The sequence below is a fragment of the Balaenoptera physalus genome (assembly GCF_965194825.1).
Source record: "Balaenoptera physalus genome assembly, chromosome: 16".
Classification (NCBI taxonomy): Eukaryota; Metazoa; Chordata; class Mammalia; order Artiodactyla; family Balaenopteridae; genus Balaenoptera; species Balaenoptera physalus.
In genome coordinates, this window is record NC_138898.1 from 73,837,784 (window position 1) to 73,855,095 (window position 17,312).

Consider the following 17,312-nt stretch of genomic DNA (forward strand, 5'->3'; position numbering starts at 1 on the left):
GGTCAACATTGGGGTTACATCTTCTCACCAGCCAATAGCATGCTTTTATTCCATTTGATGGAAATGAAATAAGCATTATGAGATATTAAAAGAATAAAACTGGTTAAAGGCTTTATCTATCAAACCCAAAGCCAGGTATTATTCAGGTATTATAACCTACACTATTCCTGTCTTCTGCGTATAGTCAGGACAGCCCTGGGCCCCAGAGTTACTGTGGTTCATTTGTTGGTGGAACATATTTCAGAGTGATTGTTTTACCTTGTAGCTGAGCCTTTGCTCATGGGCAGCAGGGAGAGAGGGTTTCCTCCTCTTTGATTGGTGCTCTCCAAACACAAGATTTTTACCTTATTTGAAATTTGGAGGGATAAGATTCTCTATACATTTTTATAGAAATATATAAGGCAAACAAGAATGATTTTTAAATACATGGGGCTTCAAGGTGCAGATTTGCAGACACATTTTTCCCTTCCTTGTTGCATATCTCTATCCTCTCTGGGAGGAAACACATAGATCTTGGTGTGGTTTTCTTTAAAACAAGAGAAAAGAGTCAAAACAGTTAATCTCACATGCTTCAAGTGATAAGAAAAAAGTCAGCACAAGCTGGTGTAGGGGGACATGTAGGTAGTAGAGCCAAAGCAGAGAATTCTCCCAGTGGGTCCCCACAATCATGCTCTTAGAGGAGGAAGACCCAGAGTAATACAAAGATCCAAGGTGTGGCCAGGTCCGTGAAGGACTCAAGTGGTATGAAAGTGATGGTCACATCCCAAGAGGAGGTCAGGGAATCACAGCCAAGACTATGGATGGTACTGGCCCTGAAGATAATACAGCAAAAGAAGAAGTAAGAAGGCTAAAGGTATAGGGGCCAAAGTTTGAAACTTCAGCAACTAAGACAATAATGGTGCCATCAAAAGAAAGGAAAGATGCAGAAGGAAAAGCAAACCTACACTGCGAAGGGATTGAGTGGAATGAGCCTGCTTGAGACTGTAAAGAGATGGCTTCTTGAACTGCAGGTGGGGAAGTTGGGGAAATCAGAGGGAGAATGGCCACTTTGACCATCTTCAAATTCTAATTCAACGGATGTCTAAGCTCTATCTTCTTCCATAAGATGGAATGCTAGTCCCTTTGTTTCCTGAACTGTGCATTTGGAAAATCAGTTTCTAAGGCAGACACCATAGTGACTGACATGGATGCACTAAGACTTGACAGCTGCAAGACTTTGGGTCTGGGGTGTCCTCAGATCCTTACTTGACGTTCCTTTCCTCCGCCTCTGCACTTCCATTAGGAACAGTAACAGTTGTAACGATTTTAAATCCCTTCGTGTGAGTTTCTACACACGTGCCAAGTAGATGCCGGGTGGCCAGTTGGTTCACTTACCATCTACAGCTTCAGCATCCAACTCCATGTGTGAGATAAGTTCGTGCCCCCCCCGCCCCGCCCTGCCACTCAAAAATTCACAATCGTTACATCTCAGAGTCACTTTCAAATAGTCTAAATTTTAAGTACTGGATGTGTAAGTGACAAGGGACTGGCGTTTAACAATGTTTGCATATGAACTCATTTCTAAGCTACTCTGTGGGTCTCATGCCATTAGTCAGTGTCTCTATAGGCTCTTTAACGGTGAATTCATTATGTTTTATTAGTTTGTGCTGTTACTGTTTCTCCCAAGGGGTTACACTGGGGAGCAGATACTTAATCATGGCTTTGAACTTTGAACTTTCTGGTAAATAAACTCAAAAAACCCCTGTCTTTAACCAAATTAGTTTCATTTCAGGGAAAGAACAGATCTGGGATTGACTTGTTGGTTCTTAAAGATTAACACAGAGTAGCATTTATATTGAATTTTAGATTAAATGATTTCACTAAAGCCTCTAAAATACAGCCCTTTTTATCAGGTCAGACAAACAGCTTTGCTTCTGCAATGTCAGCACAGCCTCCAGGGTGAATTGCTTGTGTGCAGTGTCTCTCTTTTTTTTTTTTTTCCCCCCCTCCACTTCCCAGATGAGAAGCTCTTCGGGGCCTCAGTCTGGGAAGGGGTTGGGGAGAGGGGGCTACTGTGTGGCCAGTTCTGGGGATGTTATTCACATATGAGTCTGCCCACGTGAATCTCCATCATGGTTACAGGTGCAGGGATCAGAGAGAAAAGTTGTTCTCAGTCATGTAGATGGATAAACCTCTTAAATAAAGCATCCTAAGTGGCTGAAGTCAGGATTCCTAGAAGCAGGGCCTGAGATGGTGATCTTGGTGGAAGTGAATTATTAGGGGAGCGCTCTCTGTGGAGGGGTGTGAAGGAAGCAGGATAAGACAGGAGAAGAAAACTAAGCAAAGCTGGGGTCTCAGCTGGAGACTAACTTCAGCTCGATACCCTGGAAGTCTTTGGTCCACCTTGAGGCCAGGCAGCCGGCCTTTTGTACCCTGGTCAATCATTGGCCACTGACTGACCGCTGGCCAGGAGTAACTTCCCAGGCAAGGCAGCTAGCTCCCTTTTAGCAATGAATACTCACATCAACTGAGGGATGCTCACCCCTCCAGTGAGGGGGACCTGGGCAGGGCATCAGCAGCATCCTCTATATTGGGGGTGGGAAGGGAAGATTAGAAAAGCAGGAAAGGAGGGCCTCTCTGAGCAAACAGCTTACAAGCTGAGACCAGAAGTGTAAGTAAGAGACAGGATAAGTAAGAGACTTGGAGGAGGAGCAGGGAGTAGGGTGTCCCAGGCAAAGGAAGTAGCACATACAATGGCCCTGAGGCAGAGAAGAGGCTGTTGGTCTCCTTTTCTCTTTCTTCAAGATGGTTTGGCGTCCTGATTCTGGGTTTAAGAGAAGGAATGTAGCTCCCATAAGGCAACAACAGGACAGGCAAACATTTTTTTATTTTACTCTGGAGTTTTGCAAAGGACCCAACAGATTTGTGGAATAAAATATTATGAGTGTGTACTGGGCTCTGAAGATGATAGCTAATATCACCTTTCAAGTACTCTAATCTCTGTACAAAAGTATATTTATTTGCTTTAGGGAGATGAGTTAAGATTTCTGTGCCTGGAAGCTTTACAAATGCCTACCAAGCAAACTCTTGGTTTGCAAGGGCAAAGGGTCTTCTGTTGTCAATGGGTTTATGTGGTCCATACTTCCAGGTACGACATCCTATGTGCCATCCCCTATTGACTTATGGCACCCCAAATTCAATGGAGATATATAGATATATGATAGATAATAGATGGATGGATAGATAGATAGGTAGATAGATAGGAAGGAAGGAAACCAGGGAGTTAAAATACGTATTTTTGGCATATGAATTCTGACATATCAAAAGCAACACCTCCCTAGGAAATGAAACACCTGAAGGGTCCAGTGAAATTTAAGGGACAGGGAAGAATTAACCCTTGTGTTTCCTTAGTGTCCTAGCATGAGGTTTTTTTGATGAGCTATCCTCAACTCAGCTGGAACTGAGGAAGGCAGGTGCCTGCAAGGATAACTGGTGGGGGAGAAGGGCCTCAATTTTGTTTGCAGGTAAAAGATGCCAAATAAATATTTATTGGGTAGTAAGCAAATATCCTGTTGAGGCCTCACCTCTTACCAGCCACTCTGAAGACAAGCTGAAAGGAGAAGAAACAAAGAGAAAAATATAGGATAACAAAAGGAGATTAAGATGAGCTCAGAGCTACAAATTTAAAAATGAGATAAGAAGATTTCAATTTAAGATTGAATTAAGGACTGACATATACCAAGTTCCTTAAAAATGTAAAAACAAAACAGAAGAAAACAAAACACCAACAATCCTGTGTTTTAAAAAGAATTAATCCAAACAACAAGGACCTACATATAGCACAGGGACCTATATTCAATACCTTGCAATAACCTATAATGGAAAAGAATCTGAAAAATTATGTATATATATATATAAATTATGTATATATAAAACTGAATCACTTTGCTGTACACCTGGCACTAACAGAACATTGTAAATCAAGTGTACTTCTTTAAAAAAGAATTAATCCATAATAATGTTAGAAAACTAGAAAGTCAGGCAGCTGGAGGACATTTTGACACAATCTGAGAAGATGGAAAGCAGGTGGATCTGACTGATGAAAACAGATCATAGGAAGTTGTAGCCCAAATGCTAGAGGGAAGAGGGATCCTTCCCATAGGAGTCTTTTAAAACTCCAAGCTCCTAGTCCACAAATATAAAGGACAGGAATGAGATATGGCACAAGCATTAAGGTAATTAATACATTAATTATAGTCCAAGTCCTCCCATGTGGTCTGTTTCCCTGACTTTATAACCTTTCACTCAGTCTCTCCTTTGCTCACTATATTACAGCCTTGTTGACCTTTTTTATGTCCCTTTAATATGTGTTCCCACCTCAGTGCCTTTGCACTTGCTGTTTCCTTTGTCTGGAACAAATATCTCTAGACCTTCACATGGTTGGCTCTTCCTTATCATTCAGATCTTGGCCCACACTTCAGCTATTCAAAGAATTCTTTTCTGGCCACAATATCTAAATGAGATCCCAACCCTAGGCAGTCACTCTGTCACATCTCCCTGTTTCCTTTCCTTCACACTGTGTATTACTCTCTGAAATTGTCTTCCTCATTTATTTCTTTGTTTATCACCAGCTGAGGGCAAAGGCCTTATCTACTTTTGTTTATCTTGTATTCACAGTACCTGGAACACTAATACAATTTGCTGCTTATATCAGTTAGCTTTTGCTGTGTAATAATCTACTCCAAAACTTCATGGCTTCAAATAACAACTCTTAACTACTGTTGCACCGTCATCCTGTTACTCAGCTGTTGAGTTTACCATTAAGAGTTCCTCACCTCATTAAAGGAGTTTTAATGAAAAACAAAAAGCAAACAAACAAAAAAACCAATAACAACTTTTTATTCAGTTCATGATTTGGATCAGCTAGGCAGTTCTTACCTGTGTGAGCTCAGCTAGTCTCTGCTGGACTCTTTCAAGCATCCATGGTCAGCTGTGGGTTGGCTGCTGGTTGGATAATCAAGAGAAGTCTTTCTTCATATGCTTAGTGTCTAACAGGCCGTTGATCAGACCCATAAAGGCAAATGGGCCGCATGCCTCTTCTTATATCCTCTTGGGCTTCTTCCCAGCACTGTTGCTTTTGATATCTCAGAATTCATATGTAAAAGAATGTATTTTTAACTTTCTGGTCTTTCATCTATCTTCCCTACAAGAGCAGCAAGAGAGAACAAGCCCCAGTGTTCAAGAGATTTTCAACTCTCTTTCAGGTCACTTTTTTACAGTCCCATTGAACAAAGCAAGTCACATGGCCAAGCCCAGATTCAAGGGGGTGGAGAAATCGACCCCAACTCGTGCTAGGGGGTTCCAAAGTCATATTGTAAAGGTGCATGGGGACGGGGATGGGCAGAATTTCTAGCCATTTTTGTACTCTTGTCATTCAATAAATATATGTTGAATATATTTGGTTTAAAGAACTAAAGCTGGGAAGTCTGGGCTAGTTGGACCTCGTCACTCTTCCCTGACTTCCCCCCAAATATATACAGCAGATAACTTTTTGCTCCCACTTAAAAATCCAAGCTGTGCACTCTAAAGAAAGTGTCTCACCCACAAGAAGATGCCTCTTTTTCGAGGGTAAGACCATGAATGGGAAGCAAAACAGAGTTCTAGAAAACTCTAAAACGCACAGTTGGTACCTAATGAAAAAAGAAAGGCAAGGCAGCCTTTCTCAAGAAGGAATACATCAAAATAAACCACTGCTAAAGTCAAGTCCTCCTTTTTTTTACTTGCTATCCACAGCCTACTGACCCTTTATCCACAACTCTTAAATGTGGTTTTCCAGTAATCATACCCCACCTACTGGTACAGAATCATCCAGGGAGAAGTTTTTTTGGGAACAGATCTATACAAATCCAAATGAAACTCTCATTACTTAATAGACTAATGAGATATTTCTTCATAAACATGAACGAACAACCAAGGATCAACAAACATGAGAGAAAAAGAAATCACATGCATGAGAAACATTAAAATTCACAAATAAAATAATTGTGTTTTTAGGAAACACAGATCATTCAGGAAACAAAACAATTTTTAAAACATTAACAAAGGACTCCAGTGAGATTGGAAAGATGTCACATACATAAGTCAGAAAAGACTGCTACTGCAAAAAAGGAGCAATCAGAACAAAAATGAATACCTGGTAATTAAAAATATGTTTGGCACTAAAAAAAAAAAAAATCATTGGACAGACTGAATAAGAGAATGGCTATGTTTAACGACCATGTTGATGATCTGATGATAAAGTCAGTAGAATCCTGCAGACCTGAGCCAAAGGCAAAAGAATGGAATATATGAAAGAAATATAAAGCAGCATGGATGTTTGCTATTTCTTGTATTGGGGTTCTGGAGACAGAGAACAGAGACAATAAAAGGGAGGAAAAATTCAATGTTCTATCAGAAGATAATTTCCCTGAGAAAAGCCTAGGGAGGTCTCTCAGGCCTCTTTTATAAAAGCACTAACCCCACCCATGAGGGCTCTGCCCTCATGACCAAATCTCCCCCCCAAAGGCCCCACTTCCAAATATCATCACATTGGGTGTGAGGATTTAACATATAAATTTTAGGGGGACACAACATTCAGACCACAGCAATGGGGCCACAGAGAATGATATAATTTATCTTGCTTTGAGCATCTGGGTATACTGCAAAGGAGAGATGTCATTTCCATTCCACTTCAAAGGATAAATGGGAATTTTCCACTGAGCCAAGAGAGGCAAGGCATTTCAGGCAGAGGGAACCATATATGAACAGAAATAGAAAGGTCTGAAATTACCTGGCATGTTTGGGAAAAAAGATTAATAATCTAGTATGGTGAGAGTTTGAGATACATGGAAGGAAGTGAATAAATATGAAGTTGAAGAGATAGTTTGGTGCCATATTGTAAAGAGCTCACATGTTATTCTGAGAGGCTTTTATGCCTTACACTACATACAGTTGGAAACCCTTGAAGGATTTTATACAGCAGAGTGACATAATCATAGCCCACTTCATTCTGAGTTACGAGGATAGAAATACAATGACCTCTGATTAGCCATTCCCTACAGATACAAAACTCAAGAGGAGATGAAGAATTTCAATAGCACTGGGAATTAGGAGTATTATTCCGTGACCTGCTAGAAAACAGGAAGAATACCCATGAGTTAAATCTTTAAAGCCCACAGGTATAATGGTGGAACGATTAGTGGAAAAATATGTCAAGAAATCTCACAAGCTTGGACTTTCTTCCATCAGAGTGAAGGAATTCAAATCTCCCTCATATGGGAACTGTGGACTAGAGTATTCAGAGCCTTTTAACACCCTTACAAAGCATCAGTTGTGATATAAAATCTGCATTTGCAGAGAGATGAGCTGTGGAGTGGCCATGGTAAAGGTTGTAGATTTTTAGTCATAAATGCAGAAATAGCCTATTCAGGAATAAATTCTAAATACCATAGAGGGATAATGAGGGAGTGGTACTAAGATATCCCTCTTTAAAGCACCAGAATATTAAAGAATAATTGGCTTTTTAAACTAGAATGTTTAATGATAGTTGGCTATGTGAATCTAGAAAGCTGGCTAAAGGCTGCACATCAAATAGCTCTCCAACATCAGAGCAAAAAGGAGGAATAGATCACGTTACAACCTGATGGGCACTCAGGGGAACTACGGAGGAAATTTACATATGTAGCAAATAGGAAAAGGCTATAAATTTCTTGTTCCTTGATGAATAAGCAGAAGTAGAAATAAGAACAACGAACATCTCAGCCATTTATTACAGACTTATTTTTTTCAAGATTATATAGCATGAGGACAAATATTAAGCTCAAGCATCAGAGGAAGGGTCTTTGAAACGGTACTATTAGAGGAAGCAGAAGCATACTTTGGAAAGTGTCTGTTGTGCCTGTGTTCTCGATAAAATTTCAGGAAATTCTTTACTCTATGAACCAAGAAACAAAAAATTATATGGTAAATTGAGAGATTGAGATGAAAAGGGAGATTGGAGTATAATAAATAGAAATAGATAAAGAGGAAATATTTTGAAAAGGATGTATTTCTCTTGAGATTAAATGCAGCTTACAAACAATAAAAAATAGAATTTATACTCCTGGGAATGAAATCAATAATGTTGAAGCCATTCTTGACAAATTCTCTCAGAAAGAAGGGCATAAAGAAAAAGAGATAAAGTAATGAGTGAGAAGATTCCAGAGATGGAAGAGATTCCCACTATAAGAATGACTGCCATATCTGATGGAGAGAACAGAGAAAATGGGAAAAATAATATTTAAAGATATGTCAGAAAAACTTCCCTGAAGTCAAGAAGGGCCCCACTCATCAAAAAGGCACATCCTATACTAGGCAAAAGTAATAACACATATTGAGAAAGTTTTTGAATTTAAAGGATAAATAAAATTTTCTAGGTATCTAGGAAGAAAGAGAAAAAAAGGCCATATTTGCATTAAACTGCTCATCTGCGATTCTGGAATACAATGAAGTAATGTGTGTAGATAGAGATGAGGGGCAACATTTTGTGAGATAAGCATTCTATAGCCAGACAATCTCTCAGTCCTGAGTGAAAACAGAAAGAAAAAGAAACATTTATATTAATGTACAAGGTCTCAGAAAACACACTCTACGCTATTCCATTTAGTAACAATACTATAAACAGAGTTGAAAGATGAGTCAGACTCAGAAAAAATATTAGCAATACACAAAATAGACACATGATTAATATTAATACTGAAGAAGGAGCTCCATAAACCCAATTAATAAACAGGCAAAGGGTATGGATAAACAATTTACTGAGAAGAAAATATAGATGACCAATTATGCAAAGATGTTAGAATTCATTAATTAAAAATGAAATTGACAATGGAATATCATCTTCAACCATTATATTGAGAAAACGAATAATGCTGACAATATTGTGTGTTGGAAAAGCATGTGACAATAGGTACTTGTAAAAATTTTGGGAGAGTTTTCAGCGTCTGTAAGATAATGACAGCTCTCTGAATCCAAATCTCTCCACAGTCATCAATCAGCTCCATCCAAAAAATATAATCAACAGGGAGAACAGAGCTACATTTAGCCAAGCCCTCAGCATTACAAAAAGACAAAGAATACCATAACCTTCAAATTATCTGTAAGTTCATAAGTAAACATCAAACTCCAACCAAGTTCCCACCACTACTGAAAGCCTTTGAGAGAGTGAAAGATTAGAAGGTTTAAGGGACGTCATGAAAATGAGGAGAGGATCATGGAGGAATCAGATGAAATACAGGTACAATCATCCCCCAAAATAAGTCCAACACTAAATGCTAAAATACTGAACACAGGTCTCAGGCTTGGTAGTTCTCAGCATTGGCTATAAGCAAGCAGCTTGAAAGTGAAAGCCTCTGGAGGTGTCAGCCTTGGAAAAGCATTGCTTCTGTGGGAGAATCAGAGATCTGGAAAAGAGGTAATGCTCCTTAAAGATGTGGCAATGAAGGAAAAAGGAAGTAAGGAAACTAGAAAGGAATATTAAGGATCTTGCATAAATGAAAGAGAAACAAAATACATTTCTCACTTCCCAGTAATATTATCTCTTAAAGAAACTGCACTTCATTACACTGACAGAAGTGGGCCCTCTAAAACTTGGAATCCTGTCCATAAAATATCTAGGAACAGAAAACATTTTTTTCATAGAAAGTTACTGTGAGAAGAAAACAGAAAAAGTGAATCATAACATCTCAGCTAATAAAAATTTTCTCCTCTGCTCCTCCAAAAACATGAAGGAGAAAAACTATAGCAGGAAACTCCACATTTAATTATTTTAAACAAATATTTGAAAAAGTTAAAAAAAAAGAACACCTAGAATTAGAAATCCAAATACTAAGAACAGAAATGGACATAGCATAGAAAGAAATGAAGTGAGATTTGATCAAATTTAAGAAAAAAATAGAAGAAAAATATAAAAGCCTCTCAAGAAATGAAGGCTAAAATAGAAGATGTCTCAGCAAGAATGCATTTGAATGTGAAAATTTAGTAAAAACATTGAAGAAAGGCATTAAACCACCAAATGGTTGAAATGGAAGACAGGCAAAGAATGTCCAAGCTACATACTCTTGGAAATTCTGGGGTTTGGAAGTGGGGTAGAAAAAACAACTGACTAGAACTAGTACTTAAAACTGTAGTTCAAGAAAGCTTTCTGGAAATTTTTGAAAACTTAAATATTCATTTTGAATAGGACCACAAAGTTCCTGGGAGAACTGACCTGGAAGAATCAATTCTAAGCCATATCCTAAAAAAATGCTTAAAATTCAGAGACAAAGAAAAAGTCCTCTGGGCTTCCAGGCAGAAAATAAAAATCAAGTTTATTTATAAAAATAAGAAAATTATGCTGGCATCAGACTTTTTAAAAGCAACAAACAATTCAAGGGAACAAGGGTCCTCAAGGAAAGGAAAGTGCTAACCAAAGATTTTATATCCCGCAAACTGTCCTTCCTGTATCTAGGCTGTAGAATAATAGTTCTCAACTGAGGCAATTTCTCCCCCAACCCCACAGGACAATTGGGCAATGTCTGAAGACCTTTTATGTTGTCATGATGGGGGGGATAAAGTGCTACTGGTATCTACTGGTTAGCGATCAGGAAAGCTATGTGCAGAACAGTTGTACATAACAAAGGGTTACCCAGCCGTAAAGGATAGTAGTTTTGAGGTTGAGAGGCCATGCTATAGAAGGCGTTTTGAACTTGCAAAAATTCAGGGGATACTATACACTTGTGCCCATCCTGGAGAATCTATTTGATCGTGAACTTCAGCCAAGCAAGAGATAACTGAAAAAATTTTGACGAAAGGGCTAATGGTGACCATTTAATATTTTTAATTGTATTTAACAAATATATTAAACATATTTAATATATTTAAGTATAAATGTATTACATTTAAATGTAATAATATATAATTGTAATATGTTTAATTGTAATAAGACTAAAACAAGGAAGGGGACATGAGTGAAAGAAGAATATATAAATGTTAAATATTCCAATAATGTAGACAAATGCAACTAAGAATGCTGATGTTCTACATATTCAAAATAAAATTTAATCATCATAATGGGAAAAAACAAAGCCTAAATTGAACCTGAAAAGAGAAAAATGAACCCATTTGTTTTGCAAATTTAAGACAATCAGCTGCAGAGGAAAATAGTAATGCAACTGACTTTTGCATACAGTACTTTTACTCTAGACCATCAGTCTAGGGAACAAAAAACTACAAATTAATCTCAAACATGTATTATTAGGTATGTTTTTCATAGCAATTCTGAGACTCTTTTCTGTGCGACACAGGATTGTGTGAATGAGGAAGTGTGCTGATGTTTTGGAAGTCAGGGTTCTCATTGGGGTGTAGGGAAAAAGCAAGGAAAGACTTTGTGGGGTTAGACTGGAATTGGAGGGAATATCAGTATCTACTCATGATTTCTAATGTACAAATATTTCAGTAACTGGCAAATGAAAAGACCTGGAAGCAATGACAGCTCAGTGCCAATGAACAAATCCAGAGCCCAGATATTAGTTTCCAGTCACAACAAAGAAGACCAGGAATCCTTGGAGGAAGTACTAATTCCAGGGTTAGAACATCCAAGAACTTGGAACATCTTACAGTGCCAAGAGGTAAGCAAGCCCTGACAAAAACTTATGGGAACTTATCAAAATGACACATGAACCTGCTTAAAGGGGAACCTCCTGGACAGATCTGGGGAAAATTGAGTATCAAAATAAGTAAGTATTTAAATGTATTTTAACCCACTGAATAAAATAGTAATCCACTAGTCTACACTGATAGTAAATAGATAAGTAGATGGTATATGAAAGGGTGGATATGCAGACAGAAACATAGCAAAATAGTGAGGTAGGTAGGTAGATAGACAGATAGATAAGAAAACGTTCTTTCTTCAGTAAAATGCCAATTGATAACTGTGAAGGGAGTGGTAGAGGTATAAAATCACCATTTTGAAATCATTTTATTAAAGACTTGTTCAGATAATAATTGTCAATGGATAGAATATTTAGGAGATGAAAGTCTGATGAAGAATAGAATATTATCTGAAGGTGTCTCCCTTCAGAGAATTTATTAGTTATAAGTGGATAGTAATTATTATACAGTGAAACTAGACAACACTTTCATCAGTTGAGAAAAATTAAAATCACCAATGAGGGGGCAGATGGCCAGCAAGTGCCTCCAGATGTAAACTTCTGAAAACAAAACATGACTTACAGTAGTGTATCCAGGAAGGTATAATGTGAATCTAATCATGAGGAAACAACAGACCAACCCAAACTGCAGGACATTCTATAAGATAACCTGCCATGTTTTATAAAAACATCTCAGTCATAAAAAACAATGAAAAGCTAAGGACTATTTCCAGAATAAAAGAGACTAATGAGTCATCACAATTAAATGCAAAACATGATTCTAGAATGGATCCTGTACTGTGGGGAAAAAATACTGTAAGAGACATTATTGGGACAATTGACAAATGGAATGTAAACTGTAAAGTGGATATATGTTAAAATTTCTGAACTTGATGAGTGCACTGTGGTTACATAAAGGAATCTCCTTGCTTTTAGAAAATACACATTGAAATATTAGAGAACAACTTGGTCTTATATATACAAACTACTCTAAACTCAGAAAGAATGCAAAAAGGAGAGAGGAGGGAATAAAACAAAATGTTAACAATTGGTGAATCTTGTTTAGAGGTATTTGGGAGTCCTATGCATCAATCTTGTAATGTTGTATAAATTTAATATTTTTTCAAAATAAAAAATTCGAAATAACTGGGCAAAAGTATAAATTGCAACATATTTTTAGTTCTTCAAATTATGAAACCACTTGAACCAGTTGACAGCAATTCTACTGCATAGAAGTTTATGTATACACCCACATATGTATTATATATATGCAATATTTGTGCAATATGTATATATATTTCATATGAATTCAATTTATATGTAGTTTGTGTATATACACACTCCCAAATTGTAAATAACCTAAATGTCCAACAGTAGAATTGTTTAATATTTTATGATAGATGAATTTCTGTGTAATACTCTTTTTTAAAATTTAATTTAATTTATTTATTTTTTATATATCAGGTTCTTATTAGTTACCTATTTTATACATATTAGTGTATATATGTCAATCCCAATCTCCCAGTTCATCCCACCACCACTGCCCCGCCCCGTGTAATACTCTTTTGTTATTAAAAGGAATGTGGTAGACCTATACATTCTGATTAAAAAGTCTCCTAGTAACTGCTGAACAGTCATCGACAGGAAGACACTGGAACTCACCAAAAAAGATACCCCACATCCAAAGACAAAGGAGAAGCCACAATGAGACGGTAGGAGGGGCACAATCACAATAAAATCAAATCCCATAACTGCTGGGTGGATGACCCACAAACTGGAAAACTCTTATACCACAGAAGTCCACCCACTGGAGTGAAGGTTCTGAGCCCCATGTCAGGCTTCCAAACCTGGGGGTCTGGCAACGGGAGGAGGAATCCCTAGAGAATCAGACTTTGAAGGCTAGCAGGATTTGATTGCAGGACTTCGACAGGACTGGGGTAAACAGAGACCCCACTCTTGGAGGGCACACACAAAGTAGTGTGTGCATCGGGACCCAGGGGAAGGAGCAGTGACCCCATAGAGACTGAACCAGACCTACCTGCTAGTGTTGGGGGGGTCTCCTGCAGAGGCGGGGGGTGGATCTGTCTCACTGTGAGGACAAGGACACTGGCAGCAGAAGTTCTGGGAAGTACTCCTTGGCGTGAGCCCTCCCAGACTCCGCCATTAGCCCCACCAAAGAGCCTAGGTAGGCTCCAGTGTTGGGTCGCCTCAGGCCAAACAACCAACAGGGAGGGGACCCAGCCCCACCCATCAGCAGACAAGCAGATTAAAGTTTTACTGAGCTCTGCCCACCAGAGCAACACCCAGCTCTACCCACCACCAGTCCCTCCCATCAGGAAACTTGCACAAGCCTCTTAGATAGCCTCATCCACCAGAGGGCAGACAGCAGAAGCAAGAAGAACTACAATCCTGCAGCCTGTGGAACAAAAACCATATTCATAGAAAGATAGACAAGATGAAAAGGCAGAGGGCTATGTACCAGATGAAGGAACAAGATAAAACCCCAGAAAAACAACTAAATGAAGTGGAGATAGGAAACCTTCCAGAAAAAGAATTCAGAATAACGATAGTGAAGATGATCCAGGACCTCGGAAAAAGAATGGAGGCAAAGATCGAGAAGATGCAAGAAGTGTTTAACAAGACCGAGAAGAATTAAAGAACAAACAAAAAGAGATAAACAATACAATAACTGAAATGAAAGCTACACTAGAAGGAATCAATAGCAGAATAACTGAGACAGAAGAACGGATAAGTGACCTGGAAAACAGAATGATGGAATTCACTGCTGCGGAACAGAATAAAGAAAAATGAATGAAAAGAAATGAAGACAACCTAAGAAACCTCTGGGACAACATTAAACACAAAAACATTTGCATTATAGGGGTCCCAGAAGGAGAAGAGAGATAGAAAGGACCCGAGAAAATATTTGAAGAGATTATAGTAGAAAACTTCCCTAACATGGGAAAGGAAATAGCCACCCAAGTCCAGGAAGCACAGAGAGTCCCATACAGGATAAACCCAAGGAGAAACACGACGAGACACATAGTAATCAAACTGGCAAAAATTAAAGACAAAGAAAAATTATTGAAAGCAGCAAGGGAAAAACGACAAATAACATAAAAGGGAACTCCCATAAGGTTAACAGCTGATTTCTCAGCAGAAACTCTACAAGCCAGAAAGGAGTGACATGATATACTTAAAGTGATGAAAGGGAAGAACCTACAACCAAGATTACTCTACCCAGCAAGGATCTCATTCAGATTCGATGGAGAAATCAAAAGCTTTACAGACAAGCAAAAGCTAAGAGAATTCAGCACCACCAAACCAGCTCTACCACAAATGCTAAAGAAACTTCTCTAAGTGTTCGTAGAGAAGAAACACAAGAGAAGAAAAGGACCTACAAAAACAAATCCGAAACAATTAAGAAAATGGTAACAGGAACATACATATCGATAATTACCTTAAACATGAATGGATTAAATGCTCCAATCAAAAGACACAGGCTCGCTGAATGGATACAAAAACAAGACCCATATATATGCTGTCTACAAGAGACCCACTTCAGACCTAGGGACACATACAGACTGAAAGTGAGGGGATAGAAAAAGATATTCCATGCAAATGGAAATCAAAAGAAAGCTGGAGTAGCAATACTCATATCAGATAAAACAGACTTTAAAATAAAGAATGTTACAAGAGACAATGAAGGACACTACATGATGATCAAGGGATCAATCCAAGAAGATACAACAATTATAAATATATATGCACCCAACATAGGAGTACCTCAATACAGAAGGCAATTGCTAACAGCTATAAAAGAGGAAATCGACAGTGACACAACAATATTGGGGGACTTTAACACCCACTTACACCAATGGACAGATCATCCAAACAGAAAATTAATAAGGAAACACAAGCTTTAAATGACACAATACACCAGATAGATTTAATTGATATTTATAGGACATTCCATCAAAAACCAGCAGATTACACTTTCTTCTCAAGTGTGCACAGAACATTCTCCAGGATAGAGCATATCTTGGGTCACAAATCAAGCCTTAGTAAATTTAAGAAAATTAAAATCATATCAAGCATCTTTTCTGACCACAATGCTATGAGATTAGAAATCAATTACAGGGAAAAAAACGTAAAAAACACAAACACATGGAAGCTAAACAAAACATTACTAAATAACCAAGCGATCACTGAAGAAATCAAAGAGGAAATCAAAAAATACCTAGAGACAAATGACAATGAAAACAAGACGATCCAAAACCTATGGGATGCAGCAAAAGCAGTTCTAAGAGGGAAGTTTATATCTATACAAGCCTACCTCAAGAAACAAGAAAAATCTCAAATAAAAAATCTAACGTTACGCCTAAAGGAACTAGAGAAAGAAGAACAAGCAAAACCAAAAGTTAGCAGAAGGAAAGAAATCATAAAGATCAGAGCAGAAATAAATGAAATAGAAACAAAGAAAACAATAGCAAAGATCAATAAAACTAAAAGCTGGTTCTTTGAGAAGATAAACAAAATTGATAAACCATTAACCAGACTCATCAAGAAAAAGAGGGAGAGGACTCAAATCAATAAAATTAGAGATGAAAAAGGGGAAGTTACAACAGACACCGCAGAAATACAAAGCATCCTAAGAGACTACTACAAGCAACTCTATGCCAATAAAATGGACAACCTGGAAGAAATGGACAAATTCTTAGAAAGGTATAACCTCCCAAGACTGAACCAGGAAGAAATAGAAAATATGAACATACCAATCACAAGTAATGAAATTGAAACTGTGATTAAAACTCTTCCAACAAACAAAAGTCCAGGACCAGATGGCTTCACAGGTGAATTCTATCAAACATTTAGAGAAGAGCTAACACCCATCCTTCTCAAACTCTTCCAAAAAATTGCAGAGGAAGGAACACTCCCAAACTCATTCTATGAGGCCACCATCACCCTGATACAAAAACCAGACAAAGATACTACAAAAAAAAGAAAATTACAGACCAATATCACTGATGAATATAGATGCAAAAATCCTCAACAAAATACTAGCAAACGGAATCCAACAACACATTAAAAGGATCATACACCATGATCCAGTGGAATTTATCCCAGGGATGCAAGGATTCTTGAATATATGCAAATCAATGTGATACACCATATTAACAAACTGAAGAATAAAAACCATACGATCATCTCAATAGATGCAGAAAAAGCTTTTGACAAAATTCAACACCCGTTTATGATAAAAACTCTCCAGAAGGTTGGCATAGAGGGAACCTAACTCAACATAATAAAGGCCATATACAATAAACCCACAGCAAACGTCATTCTCAATGGTGAAAAACTGAACGCATTTCCTCTAAGATCAGGAACAAGACAAGGATGTCCACTCTCACCACTATTATTCAACATAGTTTTGGAAGTCCTAGCCATGGCAATCAGAGAAGAAAAAGAAATAAAAGGAATACAAATTGGAAAAGAAGAAGTAAAACTCTCACTGTTTGCAGATGACATGATACTATACATAGAGAATCTGAAAGATGCCACCAGAAAACTACTAGAGCTAATCAATGAATTTGGTAAAGTTGCAGGATACAAAATTAATGCACAGAA

The 17,312-nt window shown here is 37.9% G+C and overlaps 1 protein-coding gene and 1 long non-coding RNA gene across 6 annotated transcripts in view; one reads left to right on the top strand and one right to left on the bottom strand.

Moving 5' to 3' along the window:
* Positions 1–17,312, top strand: part of HS3ST4 (heparan sulfate-glucosamine 3-sulfotransferase 4) — a gene marked incomplete at its 5' end in the record, with an annotated part of 575,045 nt that overhangs the window by 132,105 nt on the left and 425,628 nt on the right. Inside the window, one exon of one of the 5 annotated variants that reach the window (XR_014254991.1) lies at positions 1,283–11,663. The exons of 3 other annotated variants lie outside the window; for them this stretch is intronic. Of the gene's footprint in view, positions 1–1,282; positions 14,270–17,312 lie in introns of those variants that run through there. One more of the 5 variants, XR_014254992.1, reaches the window with a different exon arrangement.
* The window catches only part of LOC309645689, a 329,294-nt gene that overhangs the window by 63,538 nt on the left and 248,444 nt on the right, over positions 1–17,312 (bottom strand). The gene's annotated exons all lie outside the window — the stretch shown is intronic.